The sequence below is a fragment of the Leptonychotes weddellii genome, chromosome 5 (assembly GCF_054177405.1).
Source record: "Leptonychotes weddellii isolate Sample4059 chromosome 5, ASM5417740v2, whole genome shotgun sequence".
In the NCBI taxonomy this organism is placed as follows: Eukaryota; Metazoa; Chordata; class Mammalia; order Carnivora; family Phocidae; genus Leptonychotes; species Leptonychotes weddellii.
Genome location: NC_138373.1, coordinates 719462 through 736267, shown reverse-complemented (window position 1 = coordinate 736267; position 16806 = coordinate 719462). Strand labels below are relative to the sequence as shown.

The following is a 16806-nucleotide window of genomic DNA, read 5'->3' as shown; positions in this document are numbered from 1 at the left end:
TTTAGCTAGACACAAATAAATTTCATAAGCTTATTTACTACATTTATTCTTTAGGCTGAGATGTGGAAGGAAGGCATGATATGGAACATGGGCAAAGACTGGGCTGGAGGGCTGACATCTCAATGTCTGCACCCCTGCCAGTAGCCAGTGGTCGCAGCGGGCATCCAGGGTCTAAGAAACCGCTACGGGGGAAACCTTAAACACATTCATTTCATCTGTTAACTTAATCTCCTTTGAACCCGGGAAGCATTCTCTTCCTGTAATGTGGGAACACTGTGGTTGAGCTCCCCCCACACCAGCATCTCGCCTGGATCACAGACAACACCCCATCCAGTGGGTCCCTCCACGGACAGGCAAGGGAAGTCAGGCTGGGTGATGGCACAGCCTTGCTTTGGAATCACAGGTCAGCCTGGGCTCCAGAGAATACCAGAAACATCTTTTCTCTGGCAAATACCCTAACCTCCATCTTCTACACAGAAGAGAAAGAAACATGAGCCTGCCTACATTTCTGTAAATTAAGGAGATTTATCCCCTGTGACTTTTGAGACTGAATTGAAGGCATCTTTCCCCATGTTTTTTATTCAAAGTAACACATTCACAAGGTAAGAATATGAAATGTCACCAAAGAGTTTATGTTGAGAAGCAGCAGTCCTCTGCCCCTCCCACCCCCCCACCCCGACTTCCCACAGTCAACCACTTACATGCTTCTGTTTGTGTTCTTTGGGGTTCCTGGTCAAAGGGGTTTCACCACTGAACCGGTGTGACCCCACTGAAAGGTCCAATAGCGTCTCCTGACAGTTTTAAGAAGCTATAAAAACCTCAGCACACTCAGACATTAGTTAAGACAAATGCCCCAAGAGATCATTAAGAAACAACTTTTTATTTATTTTTTTTAAAGATTTTATTTATTCATTTGACAGAGATAGATAAAGCGAGAGAGGGAACACAAGCAGGGGTAGTGGGAGAGGGAGAAGCAGGCTTCCCTCGGAGCAGGGAGCCCGATGCAGGGCTCAATCCCAGCACCCTGAGATCATGACCTGAGCCGAAGGCAGATGCTTAATGACTGAGCCACCCAGGCGCCCCAAGAAACAACTTTTTAAAAACCAGATAAAATTCAAAGACACAAATGATTCCTCTTCCTGCAAAAGAGAAGTTTTGCATGGAGACCCCCAATTTCATTGCAAAAAACTGAGCCGAGCAGGAATATGATAGTAAAACTTTTACTACACTGACGAGTCTTATAATGTGGTTGGGAAGCAAATTTCTCAATTTTTCTTCATAACGCTGTGTTTACTAGATAGAAAAAGAAATCTCTGAGCAGGATTTACACCTGGATGGGGCCTCCAGAAGAGCATGATTCTTATATAAACAGTCAAAACTCCACTGAGTGAGCAACAAGGGGTCGGTTGGAGATCTGGGATAACTACACGCAAGAACACTAAGACATAATAAATTATCCTTTTTAATTTGGTCATTGAGAAATATTCATAATGTAATGTTCAGTGAAAAATGTGGGAATCAAAACAGAAGATTGCACTCACCAACACACAATTTTTTTTAAAGGCAAGGAAATGTTCTGACAAGTTAACCTTGGGTTTCTCTGGGCAGTGGGATGGTGAGTGCTTTTTATTCTTATTCTCTTCCTTACATGTCTCTGCATTTCCAAATTCCCTGCAGTACTGAGTGTTTACTAGGCCTTCTGTGAGCCACCCTCCTATACCTGAGTCTCGTGGGAGACACAGGACAAGCCTGTGCTCCGTGAGGCACCACCCTGAGAGCTTCTAGCTGCACTGTGATCTGGCCTGACCCCAGGGCCTCTCCCTTTGCAGGTGGGAAGAGAACTCTGACCCTTGACCTATAGGACTTCCTCCTTCATGCTCACATGCAAAACAAAGCAAGCAAACAAATGCAAGGGCAACAGCAAATTAACAGTAACAAAGTTGGAAATGTTGGCAAAAGTGCTCCCCCAAGTGAGTCCTAAAAATACCTGAGACATAAGGGGTGGCAGCCTGGGCCAGCAGCAGAGTTGGACTCGCAGCTGGAAGGAGCTTCTTTGGGTCTGCCACCAGCCAAACCAAGCACCTGGACTCTGCATGCGCGGAGGAAGGACGGCTGTGCCACAGGAAGCTGACACCAGGCACATACCCCAGGCAGAGCTTGAAGGATTCGGTCTCAGCCTCCCTTCCTACCTTATGATCTATGTGGGTGCCCTGGAGGGCTGGACTCTAAGGAGAGTTCCTTCCTGCTTATTTGTTTGTTTATTTTTTAAGTAGGCTCCACGCCCAATGTGGGGATTGAACTCACGACCCTGAGATCAAGAGTCACATGCTCTATCAACTGAGCCAGCCAAGCGCCCCCCTCTTCCTGCTCTTCTATTTTATTTTAATGTTTTTTAAGATTTTATTTATTTTATTTTAGAGAGAGTGTGCGCACGAGTGGGGGGAGGGGGAGAAGGAGAGGGAAGGAATCTCAAGCAGACCCCACGCTGAGTACAGAGCCTCATGTGGGGCTTGGTCCCACCACCCTTAGATCACCACCAGAGTCGAAACCAAGAATTGGACATTCAACTGACTGAGCCACCCAGCTGCTCCTCTTCCTGCTTTTTAAAAATTAAACTTTTTATTGTGAGATCACTGCAGACATACGTTCAATTCTAAGAAGCACTACAGAGAGATCCTGTCTACCATTTTCTGTTTTCCCAAGAGTAATACCTTGCAAAACCATAGTGTAGTATCAACCGGGATACTGATGTATCAACATTGATACAAGCCACCGCTCCTACTCAGGTTTCCCCAAATTTACATCTGCTCACTTGTGCATATGTGTGCATTTAGATGCATGGGTTCTGTCATGAGCATAGGTTCGTGTGTCCACCACCTCAGTCAAGATACAGACACCCATCACCACCAGGGTCTCTTCTTTTATAACCACACCCACCTCCCCCCAACAGCTCGTCCATTCCTGTTCTGTAATTTTCCATTTCAAGAATGTTATATAAATGGGATTATACAGTGTGTAACCTTCTGGGATTGGCTTTTCTCACCCAGTGTAATTCTCTGGAGGTCCATCCAAGTTGTTGTGCATATCAATAGTTCCTTTTTTTTTTTATCGCTCAGTAGTATTTTGTTAAAGAGATTTTACAAGAAGTTTTAAAGTTTTAAAGACCACTTGTCACCTTTCAGATGAAGAGGGAGCTGCCCTGCTGAAGTCTTGGCACTCAAACACAAAGAAATGCTATGTATCTCCAAAATCTTAAAAATCCTATAAAATGATACTTGCTTATTGTGCCTTTCTTAGGAAACTAACTTAATCCTGATTATGCAAAGCTTCAGCTAAACTTACCACCTCTTATTTTACTGCAATTAAATAATCTCTCCCCAAATATACTGAAAGTTACAAAAGTTATCTTTATTATTTCTCTTTAAAGTTATTTATACACAGAATATAACTCACATCTCATTTCTATTTCCCTTTTCCCCTTGGCGAAAATACTGTACATTTGTCTCTTATAGTGGCTTGTTTTTTTACTGTGGTACTGCTGTAATATATGATCTTTAGTTTATTAGTTTATGCCTTATATTAAATTATGTTCATATAAGATTTGCAAGAAAAATGGCTTTTCATTTTATTTGGGAACTTGGGTGGACTTAATTTTGGGAGGTTGATTTTCAAGAAGGAAATCAGTCTGAAAGGTAAAGGGTCAGAGGGAAAAACAGAGAGAGGCACCGGGAACACCTGGCCTTGCCCTCCCCAAAGATTCAGGGTACCTGGAGACACTGTTTCCATCAGGGTACAGGGGCGTGGTCAGGGCAGCTCCAGAGAAGGGCTGTCAGTTGTAAGGACCCACCAGGGAGGACTGGGCATGGACCCAAAGCCCACAGGGACTCTTCAAGTCCCCCCCAGGACCCAGACCCCCCGTGGGCCCCTGACCCTCTCCTAGCATCTGTTCACTCAATGTCTTCTCCAAAGGTACAGGCAACTGGTCACTGCCCTGCCTCCACTCTGGGGTCCTCTGTTCAGATTCTGGCTCAGCCATACTCTGCACCCCAGGATTGAGAAGCTAGCTGCCTCTGCCCCCTGGGGTGGGGTCCCCATAGATCTCACCCAGCTTGTAGATGGGTTGTGTGTGATTTAGGTGCCCACTTCTCAGCCAGTCTGCTCTGCTGGGGACTGAGGGTTGGATGGGAGGAGTCAATGTCCCTCCAAGAAGCAAAGGCCCCGGTGACAGGGCTGTGGATATCCAGGCCAGCAACACTGCCAATACAGTGTCACCTCGGTCAGTGACTGTCACCACACTGACAGGCATTCTCATCAGTGTTGCATGGCAGGTAGGGAGACTGAGGCAGAAGAGAGGTGCACAGTGAGGTGGTGTCCCCAGAGGCCTATAGTCCTTATTTACTGTTTCAACCACAGATACTGATGAAGTTTCTGGGAGCAGGGAATTTGTTGCTGCTCTGTCCCCTAGGGCTGGGCCTCATAGGTAATACATGCTCAGTAAATGCTGTTGAATGAGTAAACAAATGAACACTGGACTTCACCCATAGTTCCACTCCTGCGTATATACGACCAACAGAAATGAGGGCACGTGACCCCAGCAGACCACAATGGCCAGAGTGTGTGACTCACAGCAGTCGAAATGGAAACAACGCAGATGTCCATTGGCACTAGATCAGGTAAGTGAACTGGGACATGTACACACAGTGGAATATCATACAATAATGGGATAAGACGAACCACACTGCAGATAACCACACAGGTGAATTCAAAGGCATAATGCTGGGTGAAAGAAGTCAGGCTCAGAGTGTTTATGTTGAAAAGTCCATTTAGTGAAGTCCAGAGCAAGCAGCACTACTTGATGGTGATGGAGGTCAGAACATGGGTTTCCTCTGGGGTAGAAACCACTGGACGGGCAACGAGGAGGCTTTCAGGGGCTGCAGATGCTCAATATGATTAGGGAGGGATGACACAGATGTACACATATGTTAAAATTTACTAAGCTGTATGTTTAAGAGTTGTGTACTTCACTGTATAACTTATACCTAAATTTCAAATAGTTATGGGTGCAGGGACCTCACACCCAAAAGAATCCTAAATACAAGAGGAAAGGAGGATATCCTATAAAAGGGGTCTTGGGAAATCTTGCTTGGGTTTTCCAGTGCTGTTCTTATTTAACAGGGTCTTAGATTTGTGGGCCAAAAGTTTTAAGCAATAATCTGCTAGTGTCTCTTTCCTCACAAACTGGGGAGCAGGTGATGAGTGTGACCTGAGGGCCCTGCGAGGCCCCCCTTGGAAGATCTGGGACTCACGATCCCAAGGCCTGCCAGGATGCAGTAGACTTGGCCATAGAGAGGCTCACTGACAACATGTGCCAGGACAAGTGGGTGCTTAGTCCTTTTGAGGAGGATCCTGGGCTAGAGTAGGGTGTTTCAATCAAAGCAACCAGAAAAGCTTCAAACAAATAGAGCTTTCTGAAGAGGACATGAGACTTCCCTCAGAAGGTGCATACTGAGGCTAAAGTCTGTGTCTCCATAAATATCACACGACAGTCATTCCCCTTCATGCCATAAAACAGCCATGTGTAGGTTAGACCACAGACCCTAGAGTGAACAAGACAGGTGTTCATCAGATTCATGTGCAGTGAACCAGAGAATGAACTTGTGTGGCATGTCCTCTACCAGCTAACTGCATGAAAACTGTTCCATGTGTCGATGAACAGCTGAATAACAAACATGTTCTCTACACACACTGAAATATTATTCAGCCACAAAAAGGAGTGGAGTCTTGATTTGTGCTTCAATGTGGATGGACCTTGAAATCATTATGCTCAGTGAGAGAAATCAAACACAAACGGACACATCTTGTGTGATTCCACTTAACGAAATGTCCAGAACAGGCAAACCCATAGAGACAGAAAGTAGTTTAGTGGATGCAAGGGGCTCCAGGGAGCAGGAATGAGGAGTAACTGCTTAATGGGTATGCGGTCTCCTTCTGGGATGATGGAAATATTTTGGAATTAGATAGAGGTCATTGTTGTACAACATTATGAATGTACTAAATGCCATTAAATTGTTCAGTTTAAAATGGCACATTTTGTGTTATGTGAATTTCACCTCAATGTAAAAAAAACCTGTTTTATAAAAATCTTTACAGTATTCAGCCATTTGTTCTTTCACTGAATCCATTCGTTCATTCAATCTATACCTGTGTACTTTTCATGTGCCAGCCATATGCCAGGAGCAGGCACTACAGTGCTGAACTTATAATTCAGCACGGTGGTTCTCAACCTGTTGAGATGTTTAAAATACAGAGGTCTGGGTTGCAATCCTGGAAATGCCTAATTCATTAGGCTGAGATGGGGCCTTGGCATCTCTATATTTTAAACACCCACAGTAATTCTGACAACCAGCCCGGTTTGTAAGTGATTGAGACAACCTCGAACCACACCCATGAAAAGCCCGACTTGGGTTTGGAAACATTTTCAGTCAACGCAGGCATGCCACACTCTGAAAATGAGGTTAAGTTGCTGTGTGTCATACACAGGAACATCAAGCCTGGCTCAGTTTCTTCATCCCTCTGGGGTCTGGCCAGTGCAGTCTGGATTGGTGTCATGCTTGCCTCTGACCACTTGGTGGCAGGAGCAAAACGGGTTTGACTTCCTGGTGCGTTAGCTAGGAGATGTAGATCTACTTCTCCAGTGTCTTGCAGGAGCATGTAAAATGGAAAATTAACCCTGATAGAAGAAAACGAGGAATGATAGTCTCGAAGAATAAGTAGTTTAGTCCTTAAGATTTAGCAGGCCAAACATCTATTTCTGAAGTAGCAGTGTGGTCACCCTGGATTGTGGTGCTCTAAGTCTTGGCAGATTAAGAGAGGAGGTGACATTTGAACTGAGTTGACTGAAAGATGGCATGCAGAACCAAATGGCAAGATGAAAAAAAAAAAGTGAGACAGAAATGAAGTACTGCTGTGTATTACGTGAGCAAACATCAGAAACATCATGCCTAGTGAAAGGAGCCAGTCACCAAAGAACACGCACGGCATGAGTCCATTCACATGGGCCCAGAGACAGAAAGCGGATCAGTGGTTGCCAGGGGCTGGGGGACCTGGGGATTATGGCGGTGACTGCTAGTGGGTAGGGGGTTTCTGTTTAGATCATGACAATGTGCTGGAGTTAGCAGCAGTGATGGTTGCACAGCCTTGTGAATATACAGAAATCCCTAAATTGCACAGTTTAAGTGAGCAGGTTGCATGGTTAGTGACTTACATCTCAATAAAGCTTTTATAGACGAATATTTATTGAGCATTTCTGTGTGCCAGAATGTGCCACATTCAAGTGGGAAACACATCCAGTGCATAAGAGGAAGAAGTAAGGGGATGGTATGTTACATGGTAAGAAGTAGTAGAGGTAAAATAAGGGGATACAGGGAATACTTGCAAAGGCAGTGATCACAGGGAGGGCAATGAAGGTTGGCCTCACTGAGGAGACAGATTTTTTAAATTGTGGTAAAATACACATAACATAAAATTTACCATTTTGGGGTACCTGGGTGGCTCGGTCGGTTAAGCATCTGCCTTCAGCTTAGGTCATGATCCCAGTGTCCTTTGCGGATCCCAGTCCTCCTTGCTTGTGTTCTCTCTCTCAAATAAATAAAAAAGATTTTATTTATTTATTTGAGAGAGAGAGAGAGAAGGAGCAGGGGCAGGGGCAGAGGGAGAGGGAGAAGCAGACTCCCTGCTGATCAGGGAGCTCAATGCAGGGCTCGATCCTAGGACCCTGGGATCATGACCTGAGCCCAACTGACCAAGCGACCCAAGTACCCCTAAATAAAAAAATCTTTTAAAAAATTTTCCATCTTACCTATTTTTAGGTATAAGTTCAGTGGTATCATATACATTCATAACGTTATACAACTACCACAACCACCCACCGCCAGAACTTTTTTCAAAAGGTAAAACTGAAACTATACCTGTTAAACTATACCCTCCCTGCCTCCCCAGCCCCTGGCAACCATTCTACTTTCTATGATTTGACTCCTCTGGGTACTTACTTATAAGCACTCATATAAGTGGAACCCTACTGTGTTTGTCTTTTTGTGACTGGCTTATGTCACTTAGCAAAATGTCCTCAAGAGTCAACCATGTTGTTGCATGTGTCAGAACTTCCTTTTAAAGATGAAAGATATTTCATTGTATGGATGGACCAATTTACTTAGCCATTCACTTGTTGATGGGCGCTTGGGTTGCTTCCTTCTCTTGGCCATCATCAATAACACTGCTATGAACATGGTTGTGCAAATACCTCTTTGAGTTGCTGCTTCCGATTCTTTTGAGTATAGAGCCAGAAGTGGAATTTCTGGGTCAGATGGTAATTTTAATTTTCTGAGAAACCACCGTACAGTTTTCCACAGTGGTTGTACCATTTTACATTCCCAACAACAGTGTACAAGTGTTCTAATTTCTCTGCATCCTCGCCAACATGTTATTTCCTTTTTTTAAATTTAAATTTTAATTTTTTAAAACATTTATTTATTTAAGTAATCTCTATACCCAACATGGGGCTTGAACTCAGGACCCTGAGATCAAGAGTCATGTGCTCCACTGACTTAGCCAGCCAGGCACCCTTCTTCTCTCGCTCTTTTTTTTAAAAATAGTAGTCATCCTAACATGTGTGAAGTGGTATCTCCCTGTGGTTTTGATCTGCATCTCCCTGATGATGAGTGATGCTGAGCATCTTTTTGTATGCTTATGGGCCATCTATACATCTTTTTTAGAGAAATGTTTATTCAAGTTCTTTGCCCATTTTTAAATCAGGTTGTTTGGGTTTTTTCTTGCAGAGTTTTAGAAGTTCTATCTGTTCTGGATATTAACCCTTCCTCAGATATATTTTCTGTAGGTTGCCTTTTTGCTCTCTATAATATTCTCTTCTGAAGCACATAATTTTCAATTCCCATGAAGTCTGATTTCTCTATTTATTCTCTTGTTGCCTGTGCTTTTAGTGTCTGATCCAAGAATTCATCACCAAACCCAATGCTATGAAGCTTTGACCCGAAGTTTTCTTCCAAAAGTTTCATAGGTTTAGGTTTTCCATCCCAATCTTTGATCCATTTTGAGTGAATTTTCATACATGGTGTTATATGAGAATCCAACTTCATTCTTTTGAATGTGGATGTCCAGTGTCCCCAGCACCATTTCTTGAAAAAACTGTCCTTTCGCCATCGAATGGTCTTGGCACCCTTGTCAAACATCATTTGACCATATGTGCAAGACTATTTCTGGGCTCTTCTCCATTCTATTCCATTGCTCTGTATGTCTCTTTATGCCAGTACACACTATGTTGATGACTGTAGCTTTATAGTGAGTTTTGAAATCAGGAAGCATGAGTCCTCTGGCTTTGTTCTTCCAAGATTGCTTTGGCTATTTGGAGTCCCTTGAGATTCCATATGAATTTTAGGATGAGTTTTTCCATTTTTGCAGAAAACATCATCGTAAAAAGGATTGCACTGACTCTTTAGATCACTTTGGATAGTACTGACAGCTTAACAAGTTTAAGTCTTTCAATTTATGAACATAGGCTATCCTTCTGTTTATTTATGTCTTCCTTAATTCTTTCAGCAATGTTTTGTAGTCCTCAATGTACTTCTTTCACCCCTTTGATTAAATTAATTTCTAAGTATTTTATTATTTTGATGCTATAAGTGGAATTCTTTTTGTAATTTCCTTTTCAGATTATTCATGGTTAGTGTATAGAAATGCAACTCATTTTTGTGTTCTGACTTTGCATCCTGCTATTTTGCTGATTTCATTTATTATAACAGGTTTGTTTTTTTTTTTTTGATGGGACTCTCGAGGATTTTCTACATATAAAGTCATATCATCTGCAAACAGATAATTTTACTTCTCTCTTTCCAATTTGGATGCCTATCAATTTTTCTTGTCTGATTGTTATGAGTTGAACTACCAGTATATGTTGAAAAGAGGCAGCAAAAGTGAATATCCCTGCCTTGTTCCAGATCTTAAAGGAAAATCTTGCAGTTTTTCAGTATGGGATACAATGTTTGCTGTGGGTTTTTCACACAGGACTTTTATTATATCATATTATGATATAGTTTCCTTCTATTCCTAGTTTGTCAAGTCTTTTTTATCATGAAAGAGTGTTGAGTTTTGTCAAATGCCTTTTTGCATCAATTGAGATGATCATTTTTTTTCTCTTCATTCTGTAAATGTGATGCATTATACTTATTGATTTTTGTATGTTGAACAATCCTTACATTCCAGAAATAAATCCCTCTTGGTCATGGCATATAATCCTTTTAATGTTTTGCTGAATTTGATTTGTTGTATTTTTTATTATTTAAATTCAATTAATTTATAATGTATTATTCATTTCAGAGGTAGAGTTCAGTGATTCATCAGTCTCATATAACACCCAGTGCTCATTACATCACATGTCCCCCTAATGTCATCACCCAGTTACCCATCCCCGACCCTGCTCCCCTCCAGCAACCTTGTTTGTTTCCTATGATTAAGAGTCTCTTATGGTTTGTCTCCCTCTCTGATTTCATCTTGTTTTATTTTTCCCTCCCTACCCCTATGCTGCTGTTTTGTTTCTTAAATTCCACATTATGAGTGAAATCATAGGATAATTTTCTTTCTCTGATTGAATTATTTTGTTTAGCATAATACCTTCTAGTTCCATCCACGTTAATAGCAAATGGCAAGATTTCATTTTTTGATGGCTGAATAATATTCCATTGTATATATATACCACATCTTTATCCATTCATCTGTTGATGGACATCTGGGCTCTTTCCATAGTTTGGCTATGGTGGACACTGCTGCTATAAACATTGAGGTGCATGTGCCCCTTTGGATCACTACATTTGTATCTTTGGGGTAAGTCCCTAGTAATGCAATTGCTGAGTCATAAGGTAGCTCTATTTTCAACTTTTTGAGGAACCTCCATACTGTTTTCCAGAGTGGCTGTACCAGCTTGCATTCCCACTAACAGTGTAAGACGGTTCCCCTTTCTCCACATCCTTGCCATCATCTGTCATTTCCTGACTTGTTAATTTTAGCCATTCTGACCAGTGTGAGGTGGTATCTCGTTGTGGTTTTGATTTGTATATCCCTGATGTGGAGTGATGTTGAGCATCTTTTCATGTGTCTGTTGGCCATTTGTATGTCTTCTTTGGAGAACTGTCTGTTTGTGTCTAGCCCTTTATCTTTTTTTTTTTTTAAGATTTTATTTATTTATTAGAGAGAGAGAATGAGAGAAAGAGCATGAGAGGGGGGAGGGTCAGAGGGAGAAGAAGACTCCCCGCCGAGCAGGGACCCCGATGTGGGGACTCGATCCCAAGACTCCAGGATCATGACCTGAGCTGAAGGCAGTGGCTTAACCAACTGAGCCACCCAGGTGCCCCAACTAGCCCTTTATCTGATAAGACATTTGCAAATATCTTCTCCCATTCTGTCGGCTGCCTTCTGGTTTTGTCGACTATTTCCTTTGCTGTGCAAAATCTTTTTAGTTTCCTTTGCCTTTGGAAATGTGTCTAGCAAGAGGTTGCTTTGGCCAAGGTCACAGAGGTTGCTGCCTGTGTTCTTCTCTAGGATTTTGATGGATTCCTGTCTCACATTTAGGTCTTTCATCCATTTTGAGTCTATATTTGTGTATGATGTAAGAAAATGGTCCAGTTTCATTCTTCTGCATGTGGCTGTCCAATTTTCCCAACACCAGTTGTTAAAGAAACTGTCTTTTTTTCATTGGATATTTTTTCTTGCTTTGTCGAAGATTAGTTGACCATAGAGTTAAGGGTCTATTTCTGGGTTCTCTATTCTGTTTCATTGATCTATGTATCTGTTTTTGTGCCAGTACCATATGCTGTCTTGATGGTTACAGCTTTGTAATAGAGCTTGAAGTCCGGAATTGTGATGCCACCAGCTTTGGTTTTCTTTTTCAACATTCCTTTGGCTATTCAGGTTCTTTTCTGGTTCCACACAAATTTTAGAATTATTTGTTCCAGCTCTGTGAAAAAAGTTGATGGTATTTTGATAGGGATTGCTTTGAATGTATAGATTGCTCTAAGTAGCATAGACATTTTAACAATATTTGTTTTTCCAATCCAAGAACATGTAACATTTTTCCATTTCTTTGTGTCTTCCTCAATTTCTTTCATGAGTGTTCTATAGTTTTCTGAGTACAGATCCTTTGCCTCTTTGGTTAGGTTTATTCCTAGGTATCTTATGGGTTTTGATGCAATTGTATACGGGATTGACTCCTTAATTTCTCTTTCTTCGGTCTCATTGTTAGTGTATAGAAATGCAACTGATTTCTGTGCATTGATTTTATATCCTGTCACTTTGCTGAATTCCTGTATGAGTGCTAGCAATTTTGGGATGGAGTCTTTTGGGTTTTCCACATAGAGTATCATGTCATCTGTGAACAGTGAGAGTTTGACTTCTTCTTTGCTGATTCAGATGCCTTTTATTTCTTTTTGTTGCCTGATTGCTGAGGCTAAGGCTTCTACTACTCCCTACTACTATGTTGAACAACAGTGGTGAGAGTGGACACCCCTGTCATGTTCCTTACCTTAGGGGAAAAGCTCTCAGTTTTTCCCCCTTGAGAATGATATTTGCTGTGGGCTTTTCATATATGGCTTTTATGATATTGAGGTATGTTCCCTCTATTCGTACACTGTGAAGAGTTGTAATCAAGAAACTTTGCTATACTTTGTCAAATGCTTTTTCTGCATCTATTGAGAGGATCATATGGTTCTTGTCCTTCCTTTTATTAATGTAATGTATCACAGTGATTGATTTGCGGATGTTGAACCACCTTCGCAGCCCAGGAATAAATCCCACTTGATCGTGGTGAATAATCCTTTTAATGTACTGTGGATCCTATTGGCTAGTATCTTGGTGAGAATTTTTGCATCCCCCGTTCATCAGGGATATTGGTCTGTAATCCTCCTTTTTGGTGGGGTCTTTGTCTGGTTTTGGGATTAAGGTAATGCTGGCCTCAAAAAAAAAAAAAAAGGTAATGCTGGCCTCATAGAACTAGTTTGGAAGTTTTCCTTCCATTTCTATTTTTTGACACAGCTTCAGAAAAATAGGTATTAATTCTTTAAATGTTTGGTAGAATTCCCCTGGGAGGCCATCCAGCCCTGGACTCTTATTTGTTGGGAGATTTTTGATTACTGCTTCAATTTCCTTGCCAGTTATGGGTCTGTTCAGGTTTTCTATTTCTCCGTTTGCTTTTCTTTAATCTTTTTACTTTCTGTTCTTTAAATTGAATAATTTCCATTGTTTTATCTTCTGGTTTGCTGATTCTTTCTTCTGGCTGTTCACAATCTGCCTTTGAATACCTGTGGTGAATTTTCATTTCAGTTATTGTGTTTTCGGCTCCAGAATTTCTTTCTGGTTTCTTTTTAGGTTTTCTCTCTTTACTGATCTTTCCATTTTATTACTACATCATTTTCTTGATTTTTCTCAACATCTTCCTTTAGTTCTTTGAGCATCTTGAAGACAGTAGTTTTAGTCTTTGCCTAGTAAACTGCCACCAGGTCTTTTTCAGGAATACTTTCTTTCTTTTTTTTTTTTTAAAGATTTTTTATTTATTTATTTGAGAGAGAGAATGAGAGACAGAGAGCACGAGAGGGGAGAGGGTCAGAGGGAGAAGCAGACCCCCCGCTGAGCAGGGAGCCCGACGCGGGACTCGATCCCGGGACTCCAGGATCATGACCTGAGCCGAAGGCAGTCGCTTAACCAACTGAGCCACTCAGTTGCCCTCAGGAATACTTTCTATTGATTTTTTTTTTTCCTTTGAGTGGGCCATACTTTCCTGTTTCTATGTATGCTTTGTGATATTTTTTGTTGTTGTTGTTGTTGAAAACTAGACATTTGAATCTAATAATGTGGTAACTCTGGAAATCAGAATCTTCCCCTTCCCCAGGGTTTGCTGTTTTGGGTTATTGTGTGGGTTTTTTTTCTCTATTATTGCAGCCTGTCTCTGCACCAAAGACCAGCCTGAATTATAAACTTAAAGTCTTCTCAGGTCTTTTCTGATCCTGTGCCTTCCCCTGGGCATGCACAGTCACTTTCTAATTTTCCCTCATACATAAAGTTGCTTTTGAATGTCTTAGTCTTTAATGTCTGACTTCCAAAAAGGGAAAAAGAGAAAGAAATGAAGGAGGGGAGGAAGGGTGTCAGCCCTTTAAATTCTCTGGAAGTCACTTCAACTAGAAGGGGAAGGGCTTGCCACATTGGGGGGAAAGTACAACAACAATGGCTACCCTCGTTTTTGCACCTCTGTGATCAGAAGCAGCAATTGGCAATCAGGGGACAGATCCTTGATATTTGGTGGATATTCACCCTGGCTCCCACAACCTGCATGCCAGCTGCTCCAGAAACCCATGCACAGGTGCCTGCCACTGGTCTTGGGATGAGGGATGGTAACTGCTACTGTACAAGAGTTGAAATTGACCAAATTAACTGCAATTTGCTATCTAACACTTCCCCTGCAAGTTGCAAGCCTTCAGTAGACTCCAGAGTTCCCAAATACATCAGACGGATTCTGCCGTGCAATTGTTGTCCAGGTGGGGAAACCGATTCCTGATGCTTCCTACTTAGCCATCTTCCCAGTATCCTCCAGGAAGATAACTTTCTGAGAGAAGATTTGAAGTACGTGAAGGAGTTAGTCATTTGGACACCTGGGAGATAGGCCTTCTAGGTAAAGGGAACAGCAAATACAAAGGCTCAAGATGGGAGTTGCAGGTTCAGCTGCATGGTCCACTTTGTAAATGTTATTGTGTTTTTAACTTCAAGTTCTAATTCCTCATCGATGGTATACAGGAAAATAATTAACTTATGTATATCAACCCTGTATCTGGCAAGTTTGCTATAATTGCTATTAGTTCCAGGATTTTTATTATTTATTCATTTAGTCAATTCATTGGGATTTTTGACAATCCTATCATCTGCAAACAGTTTATTTCTTCCTTCTCAAACTGTATACTTTATTTCCTTTTCCTGTCTTATTGCATTAGCTAGGACTTCCAGCATGATGTCAAATGGGAGTAATGAGGGGGGACATTCTTGTCTTGTTTTTGTTCACTTAAGTGATATTCATTTTTTCCATGACTCTCCATTCCTAGGAGAGCTGGGCCACCTGACTATACTGACTTGGAGATCTGGATCTGTTCCTGGGCTCCCTATTTCCCTAACAGGAGCCACAGAGCACTGAATTTGTAGGTCACAGGACCTCCTACCACTACTGTCTTTTTGGCAGCACTGTCCTAATGTCCTGACTTAGGGACTCCCATCTACCTGCTGAGTGTTGCACTTCTTGAAAACCCAGATCCCTAGTGGTTGCCCCCGTTTGTCCATGGAACCACAGTCTTGCCTCTTTCTACTTCAGCCTTGCTTCCTAGAATCTTCATATGCTTTTAGATGAAGGTTTCCATTGCCCATTGGTGGTTCTGTCTGCCCAGAAGATATTCACCAGTTGTCTCTCCAAAAGACCGCATCCTTGGGCAAGGCTTCAATAAGGGCTCTACAAAGCTGGTTGTCCTTCATGGAAAGAAGTCCTTGCTCCTTCCAATTGAAATAAATGGTAAAGAGAGTGATTTTAACAACATGTAGGAGTCATTCCTCACTGCTTAGACTTCCTGCTTAAATAGGTACTGGTGAAACAAGATTAATCCATCTGCTCATGCACATAGTAATCAACAACCAAGCCTTCTCTCTGTGCTAGGCTCCATGCATGGCGTGGGGGATAATTAACAAATCACTCTTCCTTTGCTACCAACATAGCTGGAATGAGCATCTGCATGAAGATGCAGTGCTTTGGAAATGCAGGATTTCTTTTTACATCTTTTTCTACTTCTTACCTTCAGAATAAATCTTTAAGTAGAGCATTATCAAATTCTTCACAGATGCAGGCTACACAAAGCATTCTCATTGTCTGTCATAAATATAATATCTTTTAAAATCTCCAACACAACTTATGGGCATGTTTCCTCTCATAAATCTAGGCTGCCTGTCTCAGATCACATTCTGCTTTTCAAGCAATTTTAAAGCTAAATCCTCCCACATAATTTGTAATAGTTTCTTTACAAAGGACATGAAGCTAACTATGATCCTTTACTGACTTATGTAGCATTTACCACTTTCCTGTTTTTAGAATCCTTATCCCTTTCAAGTGGAATTCTAAAAATATCAGTTAAGCCACCAACTAATTTCTAATCCTTGCTTCTATTAATATTGGCAGAAGGGCAGTTCATCTCCTAGCCTTTGTCCTTGCTTAATTAAGCAAGTCTAATCTTTTCCTGACAATTTGATTGGTGACCATATAACCAAGCCTGACTGGAACACGAGGCAAGCAGGTACTCTTGCCTGTGCAGGTCCTGAGACCAGATTAGCTAAGAAAGCTGTTCAAGTAACTCTTCTGTATTTTTTCCCTTCATACCCATTCTTTCTTTGGGCAAGAAACCACAATTCCTATCCTAAATGCCAGACTAATATTTTAAAATATAGATTAATTTTAAATTCTCAGTATCAGCAATCCTCATGGTACAGAGGTAGGCCTCCAGATTTTGTTAATAGCTTAAAAGATCTCCTAACAGTGAGGTAACCTGGGCAAACCATGTAACCTCAAGCTTCATCTATAAGTGGAGAAGTCTTCTCTGATGAGTAATGTTTCTGCTAAGATCTAAAGTACTGTGTGGTACACACTGTGATGCACCGTCCAGAGTGCTTCAAGATCAAGGCTCATTCCCCCAGCTGCATCTCTTTCCAAGGGAACTTCGCCGA

General features: G+C 41.6%; 1 protein-coding gene across 2 annotated transcripts in view; it reads right to left on the bottom strand.

Annotated features, from left to right (window-relative positions):
- The window catches only part of UNCX (UNC homeobox), a 58881-nt gene that overhangs the window by 32610 nt on the left and 9465 nt on the right, over nucleotides 1-16806 (bottom strand). Inside the window, exon 2 of one of the 2 annotated variants that reach the window (XR_014145156.1) lies at nucleotides 13791-15588. The exons of the other annotated variant lie outside the window; for it this stretch is intronic. The gene's annotated coding sequence lies outside the window, so the exon portion shown is untranslated. Of the gene's footprint in view, nucleotides 1-13790; nucleotides 15589-16806 lie in introns of those variants that run through there. 2 annotated transcript variants of the gene reach the window in all.